The sequence below is a fragment of the Hirundo rustica genome, chromosome 6 (genome assembly GCF_015227805.2).
Source record: "Hirundo rustica isolate bHirRus1 chromosome 6, bHirRus1.pri.v3, whole genome shotgun sequence".
In the NCBI taxonomy this organism is placed as follows: Eukaryota; Metazoa; Chordata; class Aves; order Passeriformes; family Hirundinidae; genus Hirundo; species Hirundo rustica.
The window spans coordinates 14,490,498-14,512,323 of NC_053455.1; the positions used below are offsets into that span (position 1 = coordinate 14,490,498).

The 21,826-nt window shown below is 40.3% G+C and overlaps 1 protein-coding gene across 9 annotated transcripts in view; it reads right to left on the reverse strand.

Moving 5' to 3' along the window:
- Positions 1–21,826, reverse strand: part of TUNAR (TCL1 upstream neural differentiation-associated RNA) — a 164,183-nt gene that overhangs the window by 78,726 nt on the left and 63,631 nt on the right. Inside the window, exon 1 of one of the 9 annotated variants that reach the window (XM_058421207.1) lies at positions 9,762–9,802. The exons of the other annotated variants lie outside the window; for them this stretch is intronic. The gene's annotated coding sequence lies outside the window, so the exon portion shown is untranslated. Of the gene's footprint in view, positions 1–9,761; positions 9,803–21,826 lie in introns of those variants that run through there. 9 annotated transcript variants of the gene reach the window in all.

The window sequence follows — 21,826 nt, forward strand, 5'->3', positions numbered from 1 at the left end:
CTGCAGGGCAGAAAAGAGTATAATTCAGCCCTCTTTCCTCCTCTGCCCACATCTTTTATTTGTATGTAAAGCACCTACTCGATTCCCAGGGATATACAGCTAGGTAACATAAGCAAACTAATGAGGTATAGCCTTGAGGCGTGCCTTAAAAGTGCCTACCTTTCTAAACATAGAATTGCTATTCAAATATTGTTCCTGGTTTTGTTAACTAATAATAAAACCACATGAAAATATAGCACCATGTCACCCACTGTTTATAAGCTCTATACATGATGAATAGGTAGCTTGAGCGGGCAGCCTGCACAATCTGTCCTGCCTATTAAGGTTTTTAAGATCAGTTTTTTTATAATGCATCTCAGGAAATGTTTGTCTTATCAATGAGCACTGTGCATAGGCTGTCAGAGCATACTGCAGCCCTTTCTCATGTGGGATTGTTTTGACTTGTCAACTCAAGTAGAAAAATACAAATAATTTATATGAGCATTTTGCATTAGAGTATTGAATGTGTTCTGGTTTTAATTAGGAGGAGCAAGAATTGGTTGCAACAAGATCTAAATGCCTGTTGCAGCTCAAGGGACATCAAGGGTTCTCATATTAAAAGTGGCTCATTGCTACTGATTCTGATTAACGGCTGTCTACTCTTCAGTGGACGCCTGAGATATTTAATTTGTGAGCTTCTCTTTTATCACTGTGGCCCGTTTTCCTCCTCTCCACATCCATACACATTCTGTTGGCCTTGAAGCTTGTTCTGAATCATTCTGCTCTCTGATTCTAAGGAAATTCACACAGGTCTTCAAAAGATGTAAAGTGCTTAACTCTATTCCAAACTCTGAGCATCAAATAGTTTTGCCCAGGGTGAAAGATTTAACATGGGATGTACCCATGCCAATGCCAGCATCATCCCAGCAGTAAGGGCTGTCTGTCTTGTAATGGCAACTGCGCTGTCTATATCAATGTCACACAACAAACCAGTAACAAGCCTTCAAAGAGTGTCTTTCCACTAGGCACGTAAGGGGGTTTCATGAACTGCAGCTTACACACAGATGCAGATATGCCTGTGATAGATATCAATTTTCAGATAACAATTCTATGAGTTAAGAGGTTTAGTGAGATATTTAAAGTTACATAGCAAGAGAGCTGGAAATAGAGTGCATTCATTCAACTCCTAGCATGGTGTTTGCTATTTAACAATCCTGTCTTACACTCAGAACCTGACTGGAGCAGCAGCAGGATGCAATTTCAGTGCATAGACCAAGTTTTGCTATACTCCATATTTCCTTTTATTTATAAGTAAATTGTTGAGAAATCTAGCTCAAAAAACAAAACAAACAAACAAAAAAAGAAACAAACAAACAAACAAAAACCACCAAAAAACAAACACAACTAAAAAGGATGGTGCTAGATCCTGAGCTCCATTGCAAACAGTAGCTAGCTTAGTCTTCAGCATAAGTGAAATATTATTATTACATTTTTCTATCAAGCACATAAATATAATTTAGATCCTTTGTAGAATGCTCTCTTTTAGTGGGATGACAAGGACTCCGTGTAGATGAAGTCTCTTTCACTAAACTCTTAGCTTATTACTTAACAGGCATTGTTACCTGACAGTAAAATGTTGATCAAATGATTTTTGGTCAACCATGCTATTTTCATTCATATGTTAAATACTGTTTCAATGACCATTTATTTTAAGAATCACAGAATATTTTGTGTTGGAAGGGACTCATGGATCATCCAAGTCCAACTCCTGGTCCTGGTTCCATTTTACACACAGAGAAACCACTATTTAGTGTCAGAACAAGCTTTTCTAGAAAATTGATCTACCATACTTCCTTAACTGGTAGGTTTGATTGCAGATGAAGTGAATAACCTTGGAAATTTGATGGCATTCCCCACTAAACCTCACTAAAGTTCTAGTACTATCATGCAGGCATATGCGTGCCTTGACCCCACAGCTGCCAGTCTTGGCAATCTGGCTGAAATAACAATAGCTGTGGTGCTTCTTCAAAATGTAATTTCCACGGCAAAAGACTGCTGTGGTGAATGACTCGAGCCGAAGAGGAAAGTCCGCATGGGATCAGGCTAAGGAACCCTGACAATTTCATTCGTCGTTGTTACCAGCGCCCAAGGAACAGCGCAGGGGCTCCTTGGCCCTATTGTTGGCATGAACTAACAGAGACCAAGGAGTCACTTGTCTCACCCCAAGCTAGAGAGGCACTGTGGGTTCAGATTAGCACCTTCAGCTCCTAGGCCTGCATTTAAATAAACATTTCTCTTAATTCGGAGACACGACGTGAAGCCTCTCCCCGTTTGTGGAGCGGTCACGTCGCCTCAGCGCCAGCCGCCGCTTTAAGCCCTGGTTTTGGCTGCTGTTGTGAAGGCGGCCAAGAGAGGGCGGCCGGCCCTCAGCACGCCGCTCCCCGCGCGGGGCCCGGCCGGCGGGCAGAGCTGCGCCCTCGCGGCCGCCGTCAACCGCGCCGCGCGGCCGGAGCCCCGCTCGCTGTGGGAGAAGGGGATTGCTGGCCTGGCTGCACAGGTGCCCCTCATCAGCTGGGTCCCGTGCACAGATTAACTGCACACCAATTACTTTCTCCAGAAATACCTGTTTTTATTTAAAAGTGAGATGCGTCAGAAGTAGCCCTGGTGGATTTCATGCCTCAGGTGCTCGGGGAAGCAAGCGTGTGTGCTGAAGCTGAGGCTGACAGGACAGGACAGGTTTATTTGCTTGCCCTTCTTGATATAGTAAGTGGCATTTGATAAATCGTTGTCAGATCACTGAAATCTAATAACATGGATCACTACAAGATGATTACAGCCCCTGAACATTACTGGCGCTATATGAATGAATAACAACCTTGCCGTTTTTGACAAGGGGATACGTAATCCTTAGGGTATTCAGGGACAAGGTGTGATTTCCAAAACTTGGTCAGGAAAGGCATTAAAAATTATAACATCATTGGCTGAGAAGCCTTCCCTGTGGATTTTAAAGATTTGTGACTATGATAAATAAAATCACTCTCTTAATCAACCCTTTCCAATATAATTTATGAATGTTCTGTACAAAACATCTTATCATAGCAATATGGAAGAATGTTGGTGCAGAGACACGTTGATGCATACATACATACTAAAATACAGATATTGCCAGTACAAGGATAAGATAAAAGCAAACTGACATACATAAAATCCTCTTAAGGACATTTTTAAAATACCGTTTCTTAACACAACGTACCTGCCAAAGTATTTAACTGATTTTACATCATGTCAGGTAATAGCTAGCAACGCTATCAGTTGCCCAGGAAAGCTAGTAATCAATGAGTAGAAACACAATTCACCATGCTTGATAGGTGAGCTAGCAAGGCAGTAATACCTCTGAGAAAATGTCAGGAGTGATATGTGCACACTCTCTCTGTCTTGAGTGCTGAAGCCAGCCCTGTTTTCAAAGGCAAACTGACACTGTATGTACAAGCTTTTTCTATTGACATTAGGCAGAAATTAACAAGCACAGTCCAAAAGAAGGCAGGTAAGACTGACCAATAAATATACATTTCATCATATTTTACACTGCAAAAAATGGATCTTAGACTGGTTTTTACACCTCAAAAACCTTTCCATCAGTTGCAAAGAAGAGAAGACATACACATATACAGATATCTCCCTCAAAAGAAGCATACTGAAAGTAGCTACTACATACAAATTAAAATCCTGTTATTTTTAAATAATCTGCATAGCAGAAGTAATGTAATCACAACAAATGTAAGACCTGGAATAATCACTAATGTGTACAAGTTCAAGTGCAGAAATTTCTGATTTCTGCAAATTCCTCCACTGTGAGGGTTACATTTTGCCTGAAGGTATACCTGCCAGTAGTCCCACTGAAAACAGAACATACTCCTAGTAAAATGCTGTTAGGCGTATGACAAGGGGAAAAGAAAAGCTTGAACTTTAAAGCATCCAGTTTAAAATTCTCATCATGCCTTTCACAGATAGCCCTGACTACTGCCCCATGTTCCCACCCTATGTGCCAACACCTTATGCCCTTGTCAGCAATGCCACTTCTCTTCCATGGGATCAAAGACCTGCCAGATTTTTGCTCCCATCCAGCATCAGCACCCACACTGAATCCTCCCATCACTCCCCCTGGAACCAGCCTCAGCACCAGCTGCACAAGCTGAGCTCTAACTGGGCTAGGCAAAGCACAGCATCACGTCCCAGTCAGTGCTCTGTCTAGGACACTGCTTGGCTCTCCCATCATGCCTATGCAGGCTGTCCAAATTAGGGGCTCTGCTTTTGTTCCAATTGCACTGTTAACACAAAAGAGACCATGACTACAACAAGGGAAATGTCATTTTGACCCATTCTCATGTGTCAGCACCATGGCAGAGAAGCTCAATGTGACTCTAGGGAGAAGTCTCACCATAATGCAAAGCTCTCAGCCTGCTGACCTGAGAAACTCCTCAAGTCACAAAGTCCTCCACAATGCCTGAAAAGAGGAGACAAAAATGTGTTTGCCAGTGAGCTGTGAGGACATAACTGTACTGTCCTGCAGGTCTGTCCCTGCCCAAGCCCTACCCCCTCCATGTAAAGGCCTACCAAGACAGATGTCTCTGTAGCAGAGTTTGGCCACCAGATGCCTGCAGGTGGGCAGTACAATACGGTGCCCATTCACACAGAGAAAGGAGGGAGGCAGGTGCAGGGGGAAGCAGAGGGAGGGCAGACCAGGAGGGAGGCCTGGCAGGACAGACAGTGAGGAGACAGGGAACAGCCAGTGGCCTCCTCCACAGGTATGGTCCCAGCACCTCTCCTGAGAAGAAAGAGCCAGGGTGAAGGCATTCATGAGATTCCTGTCCAGATCCAAACTGGACCTGAGGAGAAAGGCTCTGGGGAATGGTGGAGAGGCAGGAGATCCTTCCTGGCAGTGTTTTCAGGTGCTTGGAGGAGGCAGGTGTCACCCTGGGCAGCCTCTGAAGCTCCAGTGTTGCTGCCAGTCAGGGAGGAAACCTCAATGGCTTGTTGGACATGGGCCCACTCACTGAGGCAGAAAAAACGTCTCTGCCTGTACAAATTAGGTTCCCCTATACTTCTGCCACTCTACTATGGATGTATCTGAACCCCTCCATATAAAAATACTTGGGTGTTGAAAAAAATCTCCCCTCAGAACACCTCTGTTTTCAGACAGGAGAACAGATAGAGTGACAGTCAGCTCCTCAGTCAGACCTTTGTGGCAGGAGGGCAGAAAGACACTATTCTCATAACCAAGTAGAAAATTTAAAAAGAAAAAGGCAGCCACATATTTCACTTCTGCAAAGTGATATCTGAAATGCACCCAATTTCTCTATAACTATTAACATGGGGCAATTATTACAAGGGAGTTTATCCCGAGCTGCCAAGACTGTGCTAAAATCAGTAATGAAGACCTTACAAGCAAGTAAATGGTGAGATCCCCAAGGACAGGCGTAGAGGTGCTTAGGAATGTCATGGAAAAAGGTCAGAAGCTACAGCTGCAAGAATAGGATAAACATAGCTATCTACATTTTGCTTTTACGTTTTCCTAAATACACATACCTGTAGGTATGTGTGAAAAATCATCTGCAAACTCATGGCAGGTATGTCCTTCTCGTACCCAAATTACACAAACAGGTTTGTAAGGTTTGCCTTTCATTTTCTCTGAGGTTGAGACAAAAGCTGCAACCTGCTTTATTGTGGAGTTAATCATACCCAGGCCTAAAGAGAGACCTTCTGCATTCCCAGTGACTGACAGGTATCTAATACATCAGGACAGAGAAGGAATTCTGGCTGAAAAGCTCAATGTGACCTGACAACCTTCCCATTCACCCCAGAAAAATCAAACATATCCTGGGGTGCATCGAAAGACATGTTGCAGTGAGGGTGGCTGCAACAAATCTTTGAGCCTCCCAGCTTCAGGGTTAATGCGTTGCAAAAGAAAGATGAGTGGGAATGATGGAGTGCCCCAAAAAGAAAATTTACTTTAATGAGAAATAAAAACAGGGATGATGCCCAAAAGCTGAACAGAGTAGAGGAACAAATACCAAAGACCAGAAACAAGGGAGAAGTAACAATATATAGTCTCGGGGGCGGGGGGGATCATTCTAGAAACAATACCATACATGGAACACAAGTAAGCAATAGAGGAGAATAACTTAGACTAGTTAACATCATAACTCCAAAGGCTTTTGGGAGGAGTCCACAGGCTAGCCCTGCGTTGGATATATGCTTCTCAGGGCTTGAAGCCAAGGCCTGGCCTGGCAGGGGTGAAGTCCTGCCAACCCTGCTTCTCAGTCCAGCTGACTCCCACGCCTCCCTGGCAGGCCCCTGGGCCTCCACAAAGAGCTGTGACCAGCAGGTGGAGGGAGGTGATTCTGCCCCTCTACTCTGTTCTTACAAGACTCCATCTGGAGTACTTTATCCAGGTGTGGAAGCCTGATAGAGACATGGACCTGTTAGAGCAAGTCTAATGGCTTCCTACTGAAAAGGAGCAGGTTTAGATCAGACAGAATCTAAACTCATTACTGTGAGGGTGGTGAGACACTGGCACAGGCTGACCAGAGAATCTGGGGCTGCCCCATTCCTGGGAGTTGGATGGGGCTTGGATCAACCTGGTCTAGTGGAAGGTGTCCATGCCCATAGCAGCAGGGTGGAACTAGATGGTCTCAAGGCTAAGATTAGCTTTGGTGTAGCCAGAGGCTTTAAATTGCACGAGAGAAGACTGCTGCTGTATTGGTTACATCCAGCTAGTGATTTACAGTGGTAATTCTGAGTACTTAGAAGGAGAAAGAATATGAAAAAAAAAGAAAAAAAAAATTCCTACAGAAATTTTGGTTGTCTGCAGCACGAGAACAAGTCATTTGAGTAGAAGAAATAAAAAAATAAAGTCATTAATGGGAAAGAGGCAACATGTATAACCATCTCAGAACTTTGTTGCTGGCCTTCAAAACTGCTTGCCCACATGCATCTGCTTCTCTTCAGCATCTATATGGAAAACACAATCTGGCTAACTCTGCTCTTCAAAACTGCACTGCAGTTTAATGCCTAATAAAAGCAGTGTAAAATTTCCATACAGAGCTGAACAGATTCCTGCAGACAGCAGAGGATGGGGGTCTATCCAGTGAGGCCACTCTAGCTGAGTTACTGAGGAACTTTTAGATTTGTTGCAACTGTTGCTCATCCTAGAGACAGCAGAATAACATCCTCAAGAGAAAAAAATTTTTTTCATAGGATTTTACCTTAAAGACCTGCTGCTGTATATTCTAGGTGTGAAACGAGAGAACGCACAGTGTTCTCTGAAGTTTAATTTGAAGATTATAAGGGAAAAGGAGAACACCTTTATGTCTGACTTGAAAAACATTTCTCCACAGTGTAGCTCAGTTCACACACAGTACTGGAACATTTTATTCAGGGACTAAACTAAAGAAGCTGATTTCTTGCCCAGGGGAGAAAAAAAAAAGTTTCTGAAGATAAACAAGGAACAACAACAGCAACAAAAACTTTGAAGTCCTTTTGGTTTGAGTCATAGATGAAGTACTTTTGATAAGAAAGGCAGATGTGTGGGGCATGTGTCCTGATCCTTTATCACACCCAGACTTGGCTGGTAGCTGATGGGAGCGCTACTCTTACAGCTGGTTTGTGTCAGCCTGAGGTTGTCCCAGGGTGGGATCACCCATGTACAGACAGCTGTGGCACAGCAAGTCAGAGGCTGTACAGATCAGAGCAAGGTAAAACCCTTCAATGATGCCCTGAATCTCAAAGAAAAATCTCTTTCCCATTCAACAGACCCTGGGGAACAGCAGGGGAAGTGTGAGTTTCATGTTCTTAGTCTAGCTACATCCACTTTGAAAGCTCTGAAAAAAGGGCAAGGAGTTGATTTGTGAACAGATCACCTAATTTCACTCATATAATAATCTAATAACTTCTCCATTTTTGTTTGACCCAGACAGTTACTTCAGCTTAAAAAAGAGACAGAGAGAGTTCTCAGAGTTATTGAATTTTATATCCATGTCAAGCGAGCTGTAGTTTCTGGTTTTCCTTATATCTTTTACTAGTTCTTGAAACCACTTAAAAAAAATAGGGTCATACATGTGGAAGGAGGCAATATGCCATGAACAGGATGGAGTAGTGCTTATGCACAGTAGTGCTGTTTATGATGTTTTTTGTTTTCATTGAACAATGCACAAGGACCTCTTACATCTCAGTGAGTCAGAGCACACAAGTGTTGCCTGCCTGTTCTATCACTTCACTTTTCCTTTGTTTCCCATCCAGTCTCATGCTTCTGGAGATAAAGCCATGGCACAGAAATCCAAACAAGGTTCAGCCCACACCAGCAATACAGCTGGGGTTGTGCATGTCCTCAGCTACAGTCTCTGGGTCCACATTCTTCACACTTGACCAGAAAAAAAGTAGTTTTCCCTTAAAGTATAACCATACTGGGCCAGTTATTATTTCTCTAAGCTTGTCGGTAGTTTAAGCATCAGCATCTAGGCTGTGTGAAATATGACATTTGTTTCCTCAGAGAAAGAGGTCCCATATATTGCACTGATCTCTTTAAGTTCCCTTTAACCAGCTTTCTGTGTCCTCTTGCACAGTTGCATAAGCAGGTCTAAGACATTTCATACAAACTAAATGAAGTTTCCATTCACAAATCTGACTTTAGCACAGAAATTACATGTTCAGGCAGGCTGTTCCATTTGTCCACAGCTTTTTCAGAAGCTTTTGCATCTGTTTTGCAGAATAATTCATTAAATGTGATGCTAAGCAGCAAACAGGAAAAAAAAAAAAACCTAAAAATTTAAAACATGATGGATATATTAATTCTCAACACAATGCTTTAGCTTGTGCTATGAAATCTAAATTCTACCATGGAGATGTGGTGGTACCAGCCACAAACATAGCAAGCATATTCTCTACGTCTATTAAAATATTATGAAAGCCAGACATATTTAGAGAAGTTTTTAACACGCTAGCTGCTATACATTGCAGGCAACATTTGTAAAATATTAACTGCTTTATTGCTAATTTTGTTTTGAGTCATATATTGTTTAATTAGGATTTTACTTATGAGCAGATGGTTGTCTTCATTAAATCTTAACATATTCTACCCAAATGGAAGCAGCTGTTTTTTTTAATACACTATAATTTATTTCCTACATGCCAGAAACCACTCTGAAGGGAATCCAGACTATAATAATTCAGCTTGTTTATATGGGAGCTTATTTACAACAAACTTTCAAAGTTTTTAGAAAACAGAAGTCAAATGTAGGTGACATTTGTTAGCAGTAGCAATTTTCTATTATTGAACTTGGTTCTAAATCTATATTCATGGAAGCACTTCCAGATGTGCATAAATGATAGTCGTCGTATTCTATGCGTTGTATACAGACATTGGTACAAGAAAACAGCATGCAAAGAGTTTCCAAAATATATAACAAAGCAGGCAAAGGACAAGAAAAAAAGTTGGGTTTTGTTTTCCCATTTGATGATGAGAAACAAAAAAAAAGAAACTTGGATGATAAGAAACATCATCAGTCCCAAAGACTCTTTCTGGGAGTCAGAATGAATCTCTTACAATTTCACTGAACTCAGCTGCAAATGCCACATGTACTAAAATGCTTTGTATTTCTTTTCAGTGTGTTTAAGAAAAAGGTTTTTTAGGAAGGCTTTTTCTTAAATTACTGGGTTCCAGCCTCCTCTTTACAAAGCAGAGCAGAGCTGAAGCTCCCAGATTACATTCTTATTGCTTCACTTACCGTGCACTGATATGCAGAATCATCAGAGAGCTTGATTGTACAGGTAAGGATCAAAAGCTCCTGCTCTCCTATGCTGACAGATTTTTGATAGGTTCAGTCGTGGAACCTATGATCTCTCTATGCATTTAAAATTTTAGATGTTCCTCAAAGCCTCTGGAATTACTGAGGGAGAGCAGGACTCTAGATGATAAGTTCCAAAAATACACAGTTTAAATGTGGGTTGACAATTAGGCAGTTATCTCACATTCTTTGTAAAGTATTACTCCTTTTGGATCCTTGTTCATCCTTCTCTCTTTCCTCTACCTCCACTGCTCAGCTTTTCTGCACCCTATTTCATGTCTCATGATTTTTCACCCCTTTCTTTTTTGACTGAGACTTCTTTGACCTTTTTGTTTGAGTTCAAACAAATTCTTCTACATACAATAATTTATTATTAAATTATATATTATAAAGATAGACACTACTCAGTAAACATCTAAGCAGGCATTGTGCATGTATATGTGTGTGCGTTAAATTTAAAAACTAGAAAGTTACAGCATTTGTAAATATCCTACACAACCCTTGTTAAGAGAATGATAGAAGGTTTTACTAATGACAAATTCCACTTAGATTCTACATTCCTTCTTTAGAGAAAAGAAAGTAAGAGTAGATAATCCATATCTTTGTCTAATTTTCCATAAATATAACTACCTCAATATAAAAGTCCAGATTTATTTCGATGAAGCCAGTGCATCTATACAAAAGAGCATGTCAGAAAAACATATTCAATGCATGATTCAATGCAGAGACAACCTCTGAAACTAGGAGAAGCATATCAAGATATATTTATCCATCAAAAATTTTCCCCATAGAAACTGCTACTGGGTTGCTAGTATTTTCTATTTTCGACTCAAATTCAGTTTAGAGAGAAAATATTGTTTCAGCTCATGTTCTTCTTCACAAATTGACTAATCCAAAAGCTAGAAATTCAGTGACTGACTTCTAAGTCAAAATTCAGAAAAGAGCTTTCAAAAGAATAAGATTTTCTTTTGGAAACAAATTTGATTTGGAAGAAGTAACAGGACAGGAAAGCCTATTAATCTAAATTAAAGGACACTAATTATTTGAGGAAAAATAAATGTAGTTCTCAAAACACTGTACGACCATGCTAGAATTTCACTGAGACTTTCATCACTTTGTCACTGATTCTATTAATGTGTAGACATTACCATTCCTTTTCTACCAAAGTCTGAGAACAACATTTTTCAGCCTTGTGGACAAAGCAGGTTTCTATACCATTATTTGGATGGAAGGGAACAGCACAGCTAGACTATGGCACCTCATTTTGTGGTATAGATGGGAGTAACAGTAAGCAAGAGTGAGGCCAGAGGATTATGACTAAGAAATACTTCTGGGAAAAGGAGACATACATACTGAGTATTCAGCAAATGAGCATGCATCCTATTACACCCTCCTGGTTGTCTGCACCAGATTTCTGCACGAGCCTTCTCACTTAGGAAGAAAATCATACTTTCCTCCATTCCTCTCTAATCAGCAGAATTTTAAAGCAGTTCTTAAAGGAAAGTATTACCTCAGGGAAGGTACCAAGCTCAGGAAATTTCTATTCCCAAGTTGACAGTTTTATATATTTACAAACAACTTAAAAGCAGAGGGCTGTTATTTGGAATTGTAACCATAGGAACAGAGACAAGCACCTGCATTAATAGAGGACTGGGATTCCACTCTGCATAAATTACCTCAGCCAAAAAATGCTTACCTACTGAGGCTGTGCAATTAAATAAACATTATTCCAGTTTCTCTTTACATCAGTGATGTGGAGCAGTCTCTTGCTATCAGGGACAGAACTATAGCCTCACAAACTTATGGCTGTCAAAGCCCCCAGATTTGTTTAGCTTAACAAAGAAGCCACCTCCCAGCTGTTCTTCCCATTTTGTTTTCACTTCTCTTTCTCTTTTGATGCTCTTCATCTTTTTCAGTCATATTCTTCACGCTCCCCTTTCCTGCATTTCTCCTGCATCTCTGCAAGTAATGCTGAGGAGAAACCAACCTTAATGTCACTGATTGTGAGGAGGGGTCTTTTAAGGTGACTTCCCTACTCAGAACTGCTGCTGTTCATGTGCATTATCCTCTTTTAGAAAACAAAGGATGATATAGTGTGCTACATCCTGACATGTATCCCCCATGCTTTAAGGTTTTCCATCTCCACTACTGGCTGAGACACCAGACTGCCAGATTTCATACCTAAGAGTGAAATGGCACCATGTGCCCTAAAGCTAAGGGTTCTATTAATGAACTATATGCATTATGTGGTATCTGCAGCACACAGAACAACCTTTTGCCCAGTAGAAAAAGTGGTTATTTTGGATTATTCTTTTTAATGGAGGATGGATGTGAAAATAAATAAACCCCACTGATTTCTTTCAGAGAAATTTTCTTGTACTTCATAGTAATAAAGATGTAACTTCATTTTTGGATGCATCTGGCAAACATAGATAGAGTGATAGTAAAATTGACATGCTGAAGTAGCAGTGATATGCTAAATTTGACATCTTACTCTCGTTAATGCATCAGGACACCAGAAACAATCATTCAAAAAGTCTCCTTTGAGATTTGTGGAGATCAGGTTGAAGTAACAGTCAAAAGTCTTTTGGAAAAAGATGTAAAGCCAAAAAGAATCCACATTGCAAATACAAAGAATCTACTAAGCAAATTGTGTTGCATTGCTAGGCCAAAAAAAGCAAAAAAAGAATTTAAAATATCATTCATACAATCCTATGTACAAACAGTCAGAATATTCACAAAACATTCATCTTTTGAGCTATTTTTCATGTTGCCTAATATAATTTCTGGTTATTTGTCATGAAATTATTAACTGATATAACTTCTTGTATTTTATGTTTCATCTTAGTTCTTACTGCTGGAAATTTAGAGAGGGACAGAGAGAAATGCTGCTAAACAGCATCTACTTTCTCAAATAAAGAAAAGTTCAGTCTTCAGTCCCAAGTCTCTGCCTGATCACCTTGCTGAAATTATATTAATTTACTCCAGGACTTTCTTTTGAAGTGAACCAACTATTTCCATCCAAGACAAACTGGAGCATAATTTGGAGATTATTTCATTCCAGGGACTGGTTGCTTCAGGCAGGAGCAGCAGTACTGTGTGCAGCTGGGGTTCCTTCATCCTAAAGAGTCATTCAGTCATTTCCCACCAGGCTTTGAATCCCCTGTGCTTTCCTGCCACCTCCAATGGCAGGAAATATACACTTTGGTCTTAAAACTACAGTAACATGCCTCTGGCACTCCTTGGACTGTTTGAGAAACTGCAGAAAAATTACCTCCTACTACCATCTTTCCATCTTCCCTCAAAAAAACAAAACAAACAAACAAACAAACCAAAAAACCCACCAAAAACCCAAACCAAAACAAAACAAAAACAAACAATCAAACAAAAAACTAAACAAACCAAAACAAACAAAAACCCCCACAAAACAAAAACAAACAAACAAAAAACCCCACCACATTTTGGAACAACAAGAAACATAAAGAAAACTGCTGTGGAAGGAACTGCAGCTATTCATACTGCATCATACAGCATCAGGTGCCATTCTCCCCCAACACCTCCTCTCTAGTTTTCAAATAGGCATGCGAAAAGATATTTTTAAGTGTGTGTGTGTATATTACTGGGAAAAGCAGGGAGATGCAGATTTTGTGCATGATGCTTGCACAGTGCTCAGCAAAACAGCTCAGTTCTCCTATGATTTCTGAAAGCTGTCTTCATTAACCCATTCTTCAAGTCTCACAGCAGCAACAACAGACACACTTCACAGCAGATGCCCATTCCTCTCTGTATCACAGGCATATTCTTCTCCCCAAGCTGAACACATGGCACTCTTATAAAAGCTGTTCTTCCACACAGGACTTTCAGACCTTGTGCTTTCATAGTGGGTCTTAATAGGTCTTTATGATAAGGTGTTTTTTTAGGACATTTTCTTTTCCTCAGAAACAGTAATCTTCTAGTTACCATTCGTTACCTTGTGTTCTTGTGGTATGACAATTCTTGGAAAGGGATAGTTATGATTACTCCTTAGTGTCTCCCACAAGCTCTCGATCTAGATTTAATATAGATCCATAGAATGTTATGGGTTGGAAGGGACCTTAAAGACAACCTAGACCCAACCTCCCCTGCCATGGGTAGACAGACCTCCCACTAGACCAGGTTGTTCAAGGACTTATCTAACCTGGCCTTGAATACTGCCAGGACTGGGGCATCCAAAACCTCCCTGTGCAAACTGTGCAAAGTGTCTCATCATCTTCTTGGTAAAGAACTTCTTCCTAATATCTAATCAAAACATCCCCTCTTTCAGTTTTTACCCATTGCTCTCTGTCTTATCACTACAGTTCCTGACAAAGAACCCCTCTTTGGCTTCCCTGTAGGCCCCCTTCTGGGGATGGGGAAGGTACTGGAAGGTTGCTGTGAGTTCTCCATGCAACCTCCTCTTCTCCAGCCTGACCAACCCCAGCTTTCTCCGCATTTCTTTGTAGGGGAGGTGGTCCAGTCCTTTTATCAACTTCATGGTCTCCTCTGGACTTGTTCCAACAGTTCCATGCCCTTCTTATGTTGGGGACACCAGAACTGTACACAGCATTCCAGGTGGGGTCTCACAAGAGCAGGATAGAGGGGAAAAATCCCCTCCCTCGACCTGCTGCCCACACTCCTTTGGCTGCAGCCCAGGACACATTTGGCTTTCTGTGCTATGAGCACCTTTGCCAGCTCATGTTGAGTTTTTCACTAACCACCGCCCCCAAGTCGTTCTGCTTGGGCTGCTCTCAGTCACTCTTCTGCCTGGCCTGTGGGTGTGCCTGGGATTGCCACAATCCAGCCACAGGACCCTGCACTGACTCTGTTGAACTTTCAGGGGTTTGCATTGACCCACCTGTCCAGGTCCCTGTGGATGGCATCCCGTCCCTCCAGTGTGTCAGCTGCACCACACAGCCTGGTGTCATCAGTGACCTTGCTGGGGGTGCACTTAATCCCACTGTCCATGTCACCAACAAAAATGTTGAATAGTATTGGCCCCAGTACCAACTCCTGAGGGACACCACTCATCACTGGTCTTCATGTGGACAATGACCCATTGACCACAGCTCTTTGCGTGTGACCATCCAGCCAGTTCTTTATCTACTGAACGGTCTATCCACCAAATCCATGTGTCTCCAATTTAAAGACAAGGACATCATGAGGGACAATGTCAAATATTTTGAATGTGAAAGACCATGTGCAGGGGCAAACAAAGAAGAAAAAAAAAAAAAAATCAACTCTGTCCTTATGTTCAACCACTTGCATAGCTGGAGGAAAATCACCAGAAAAAGACTACACCAAAAAGATCTCCAGAGCTGACACCATTCTGTTCTTCAGACACACACTGATCGAACTCACATTAAGCAAACTAAAGTAATAAGAAATTACCTCAGTGGGACAGTATAATCAGATCAGTAGCAAGAATTTGGTTTTTTAAGTTACTATATTTATTACGTTGATTGTCCAATCTCTCTCCAAGCTAATGATGCACAATGCATTGCAGTTCATTGCAACACAGGGACCATCCCAATTGGAAAGTCCTCATTTAAAATATGCTGGCTAAGATCTTGTAGCCCTTGGTTGCATTGAGAATGCACAGCTTCAAATTAGCTCCAAAAATGCTGTACAAGAAAACCAGAGTCATCATGTTTACTACACTTTGCTGAGGCTTGGAGTGACTTTGTGCTTGCTGCTGCATTTCAAAGCATACCTTGTGGTTTTAAGTCCTGTTTCCTGAACTGACATTCAGGTATTTTCCACGCTGTCGGCAAGCTCAAGGGTACAAGAATTAAGAGATATTTATTATCTAGTGAACACCAAACTTTACCTCAGGCTTTTACAGAAAGAAGATGAGAGCTGAGTTCCTACAGAACATTTTCAAAGGCTGCTGACAATTTGTTTCATATTTCTGAACTGACTTTTAAAAGGCAGTTCTTGGAAGCAATATCCTATTTTTCTTGAAATCTCAGCAAAAGTTCATAAGAGCAGCAATAACAAAAGAAATGACTGAGCAGGATACTGCTTGATGTCTTAACTCCCTGCATCACAACCAAATTTTCAAAAAGTGCGAGTTTCTTTTGGTATAGAAAGAAGTCCCTGCCCTTGCTGATCAGGGTTGCAGACTGGGGGTCAGTGGTGATATACTTCACTGTTTGAAATTAAGGGCAGTGACCACAAGTAATCATCTTACTTAACTTCCTTAATTGAGTGGTTACTTCCTAACCACTTAATGCATCAGCTAAACCTTGCTAACTGCCCATCGGAGTGTCTCTCATCTGCCTCAGATGCAAATAAAATACATTGTGAAAGATTAATTGCATACCGCTTATCATGTGATCTGGTATCTAACTATGCATATGATCTCATGTGCACATTAATTGTGAATCAAATCATCACATCATCTTAACCCACCACATATCTTCTGACTGCATCAGGCCAGAGAGAGGACCGTGATGGATTCTGTAGCTCAACTGATGTAGGGCAAATCATCAAGTAATGGTAACATCAAGTAGTTTTTGTCAATACTTTTAGTCTTTGAAGTCCCTGTCAGAATAATTCATTCCACATGGAACATTATATATAATACTCAAGCTGTGTTTCAGCTCAAATTCTGCAAATTAAAACAGTTGTGGAAGAGGCATTGCCAATCCAATCCGCTCAAATTTCAAGGACCAGGCTCAAAATAAATTAAAAGATTGCCAAAACGTTCTGAGTTGTCCTACTTGCCTCCTGCATTTGTTTAGATTTTGTTTTTTTATCTAAATCCCCCTAAAATACTTTCACTTTTTTCCCATTAAGCCCTACATACTGAAGTCATGCTCTTTAATGTAAGAACACCGAGATGCTTGAATTTTCCTTCAAGAAGAGTGATTAGCAAAAAGCTATTCATTATCATGAGGCTTTAGGTGAAAGTGTAGAAACTATAAATGCAACACACTAGGCAACATTATAGTAGCATGTATATCACCAAAGCCATATGTGAATGGGCAATAGAAATAACATCACTTTAGAACAACAGCAGAGGATAAAATCCACAACTAAGCATAACTTTTATTGCCTGTCTTTAAGGGATTTAAAAAGTAAAAGCAAGGCTGGTTTTAAAAAGTTGTGATTTTAGTTCACAGAAAATCTCTGAAAAAACTTTGGGTGAACATTATCTATTTGTATTTCCACAGAAATTGATGGCAAATCAGTGATAAAAGACAACTACAAGGAGAAAAGACAGTCTCAGACTCTGGGATACAACCTGAATTTACATCCATGGACATTCACAAAAGCCAGATTTAGCATCATGAATTTGACTTCCCAGGCAAGAAGACACAAAGTTAGGCTCCACCAGCAAGATCTAACTTAACAACTCTTTTCAGGCCCTTGGAAATCTGTTTCTTTCAGGAAGGAAGTCTTAAATTACACTTACGAGACAATTAATGACCATCAGCTTTGGAGTGGCCTGAGATAACCCTGTTAAAAAAACACCAGCTATTTAACATTGTTGCTTTAATGGTGTCACTGGTTATATGTCAGCATAATCGATGCTCTGTCACTTTAACTTAATAAGTAGTGTAATTGAAGCATTATTACTTTAATTCTTCTCCATTATGAAGGTTATTAAGGTGCACTGTAAGTTAGAGTAATTGGACATTTCAATTGAATGGCTAAGGAGTTTGGAAATAAATAGCTCTAGGATCTAGCACTGATGCTTACCTTTGAAATGTGCACCACATTTATATACATAAAAATGGATTGGCTTTGTCAAGGGTGAGGAGGAGAAAAAATATGAAAATAAGATGGTGTTTAACTTTTTGGATTCTCTTTCATTTAAGTTTGCAATCCATCTCATTTGTTCTTTTGTAAACCTCCACGAGTTTCTAAGCACTTTGTAGAACCTGCACGTCTGACAGACTGTGACAAAGGGATGTACTTTTCCATTTTTTACAGATGGCTCCACACTGCAAGAACTAAGTATTGCAGAGATAAGGATCTGCCTCCTTTTGCACTGCAAGTAAAGGTGACCTTGTGCTGTCCATACTCTGCCTGACCAAAAGCAGAGTGACCATGAGTACCACACCCAAGGCACCCCACTAATGCAGTCAAAACTCGTTGTGTCCAGACCTGATCACTTGTAACTCCACAACTTACCTATGCTGCACTATGGTCTCAAATATTTACCATCTTCTGCAACATGTGGGAGACCAGATCAGTCATGTGTTTCCAGTTACATTCTCAAAAAGGCAGCAGTTTCTGGTGAGCACAGAATGAGTGAGTGCTGCACAAACCTGAGTGTCATGCATCTGCCCAGCCATAAGGACACCAGCTGCATATTGAAGCCACCAGGTTTCCAAGACTAATTGTAACAACTTTTATGGCAAACCAGAAATGAAGCAGCAGTTGTAGTATGAGAGACTGACAGTAACAGTATCCTTACTGAAAACTTTTATGCTCAATCCCATTTCATTTGGAAAAAGAGATTTTACAGGTTGATTCTTATTTGAAGAGACAACCTTGCCATGGGGGATTTCAGCAGCAGCATTGAAGAAGGGGAAGACAGGAAACAATGAAAGAATCTTCTTCATTGAGAGATGAAAGACTTTCAAATTAATCATCTTCTGTTGCTAACATTGAACTGGAAGGACTTTCCTGGCTTCCATGGGGAAGAAAAGCAGTGTCTTTTCACTCTGATTTTTTAATACCCCACTAGTCTTCCTAGACTTTAAGAAAGAACACAGAAGACAGCTTATACAGCTAAAGGGCACTGGTCATTGTACTGAAAGAAGGCTGCCTCTCAAGATGATCTCAAAAAATGGTTAGGAACAAATAAATAATAGGGTTTGATCCCACAGGTAAGACTCTTTGTAAGTTACTTTAAAATACAAAATTATCTGTCTCCTTTTATTGCTCTGTGGCAAGAGAATGAGGAAGAGGCAAAACCATATTATCTAAGGATGCAGTGAGACTGGATGGGATAAATTAGTCTATATCATAATGCTAATGAAGTCACCGATGAGTCAGGAATTAAGCTGAACAAATGATTATTTTTCATTCTTCACACTAAAGTAAATGGCAGGTAAAATCACATATGCAAAGAAAATACTTCCAACAATGTTCACAGTCATAAATGTGGTTCTTTGTAACTAAACAGTCATAAATGTTGTTTTAACACATGACTGGACTCACAGTTTTGCAAATTTTGAGTCAGGGCATCCAACAATATTAGAACCATCATATAGTAAATAAGAAGAACATATATTGTACAATATTTCTGTACACTGCAAGAACAGATTAATATTCCTGGTGAAGCAATAATTCATAGGAAGGTACAACACAATGGGGACAGCAGACCATAAATGCAGAAGATGGGATACATGTAGTATAATAACCAGGTCTCCCCCTGAAGCTTGCACATCATTTTTACAAAAGGTTCCATTATTCTTTTATGTGCTTTTTACTATGATTGTTAATCCTTTACAGACTATAAATATAACTTTAGATCTGCATAGCTTACAGGAACACATCTACCTCTTTAAAATAAATGCTTTGCAAGGGCTTTCATCAACATGTATTTAATCTTTTGCAATTGTGAATTAGTGTTAACACACACTAGCAAATACATTTTAAGATTGATTGACACCAGTTCTTAAGCCATTTTTTAGACGTGTCCCCAGTACCTACTTTTCTGAAAGCCAAAAGAGCTTTCCCTATTCCTACCCTCTCAGAAACTAATTCCCAAACATCCCTTGGTGCAAGTAGGGAGGTTGAGAAATACTTCAGTTCAGTTACAAATAACTTGGATCACATCCTTGCATCACAGGTCCCTGAGCTTGCCAGAAGACTATTTTGTCTAATTGATAAATGGCAGAAATAATTAGTTTTCTGTGGCAATGGCTTACTTACATGGATGGATTTGTTTGAAGTGCCTGAAACTGCATAACTCTACGCTGGGTGGTCAAGCAGTTTGCAATAGCTTTCAATTCCCCAACAGACATGGCTGAATCTGAAACCTTCTTCAACAGAAAAGATCCTTTTTCAAATTTCTTTGCTTAATATTCAGCTTGCATGGTCTAGGTGTCTGCAGCCATCATAGCTGGGGATACAAAGGAACATTCCTATTGGTGAGATGAAGAGATACCCTTTTCTGTCTTGGTTCTCTTGCCAAGGTTATCTCAGTACATCTTATTTTATGACTTTACAACGGTAATGGACATTGGTGACAGATATTTTTCCCAGTGTTGACTCTGTAAGACTGTATTTCAGGAAAACCGTAGGGTGTGGCTTAAAAGGGATATCTTCATTACTACCACCAAATCTCCTCCAGATGGTGAAAAAGACCTGAAAGTATGTGTGACTTTCTGAATATTTTGGTGCTTAATTTCTGCAAAAGTATAAAGTAAATATTGGCCACACCCTGTCAATTCTGCTAAGGAATTCAGAGAGGCTGAAATACCTCATCCAGCAGTGTCTAGAGCAATCACAGGTTATAATCATACTAGTATCAAACTGCATAAAAAAAAGAACATGTTATCATTGTAAGAGTCTAAGTCATCTCAAAAGCTTACTCATTCTACTCTAGTCAGATTTGTTCCAAGGGCTTCTGAAAACAAGGAGATGGTGCTAATTTTTGCTCCCCCAAGACAAAGCACACAAAGTGGCTACAAAAGTAATTCAGTTTGTTCTGGAATTAACATCTCCCACTAAACATTTTGGGAAGAATCCTATCACAAAAACTAGCACAACAGCAATACGAACTAGTGGTTGACTTCAGCTTTTTGTAGACTCATTGATTTACTTACTGGTCATCTTACATCTTCTGTATGCCACAGGAATATTGAGTAAGTGGAAAAAAAAAAAAATCAACTTTCCAGGAACAGCGATTAACTTGTGCATATATTGTACGACTGGAATCACTGAATTTACACCACAGGAAAATATTCAGTCTAGAGTTACATAACGCTGGCGTTAGGGAGCTGCCCACTAGCAACAAGAAGAGTGCAGCTGGAGGTATCCTCCCCAGTAAAGGCCTCTTCCATGGATCATCCAAGAAAGGGTCTTCAAAATACTGTTTCTAAAATTACTCTGCAGGTAGTCATATAAGAAAAGAGAAACAGAGTGACGTAAAAGCTGTTAATTGTTTATATCTAAGCCAGACTAATAGATCATAACTATTAGAGGAGAAAAAAGAATCAGATGGGAGTCAAAAGAATATATAACAGGACAGTAAAAATATTTCCATCTGTGAAATTATAGAGCTACAAGAGCTTTGAATTTAGTGTGGTGGCATTTTCTTCCAATATTTCTGTAGCTTCAGATTTTCCCTGAAAACTGCATTTGTAAGTTTTACATAGTTTTGGTTTATAGTTAATTTGCCTTGTCTCACTTCATGTCGCAGAGAGAGAGGCTTTGGGAACAGTGGAGTCTAAGCACAGACCCAAGCCCTCAGCAAGGACCAGGCCAGTGTAGGAGGGAGTGGGGAGCACTGGGAGAAGCATTCTCAGAAACACACTCTGCCTTACTTTCAGAGGGTTTTAATTTTCTGTTGTTGAGGATTTGAAACCACTCTCGTTTGCCAGCATGCACATAAAGCATAAGCCTGTGGTTCAAGATAAAATGCATCAAACAGGACTTCATGTCATTTCCCGCTGAAGGGTAAAGGACCAGCAAAACCTTGCAGCATGAGTCAAGTCTAGTTTTATAAATGTAGCTAACGAAGGAGTGAATCCCCTCTGACAGCTGCATGAGGTGTTTGTGCTAGACAAATTAGAGGTACAAAGCTATGTGTTAAATTCTGACTGAAAGCAATTGAGAGTCACAAATTACACCAGAGGAACTTTCTAAATTGAAGGGAACGCAGGAAAGAGACACAAAAAACCAGGACTAAAATGACCTCCACACAATGACAGTTGAGAGATAAAAACTTGGCAATTTGGAAGGGGGAAAAGGAACAAGGCAAGCAGGTGGACAGGCAGAGAAGTAGTCTGGAAGTTTTTAATGGA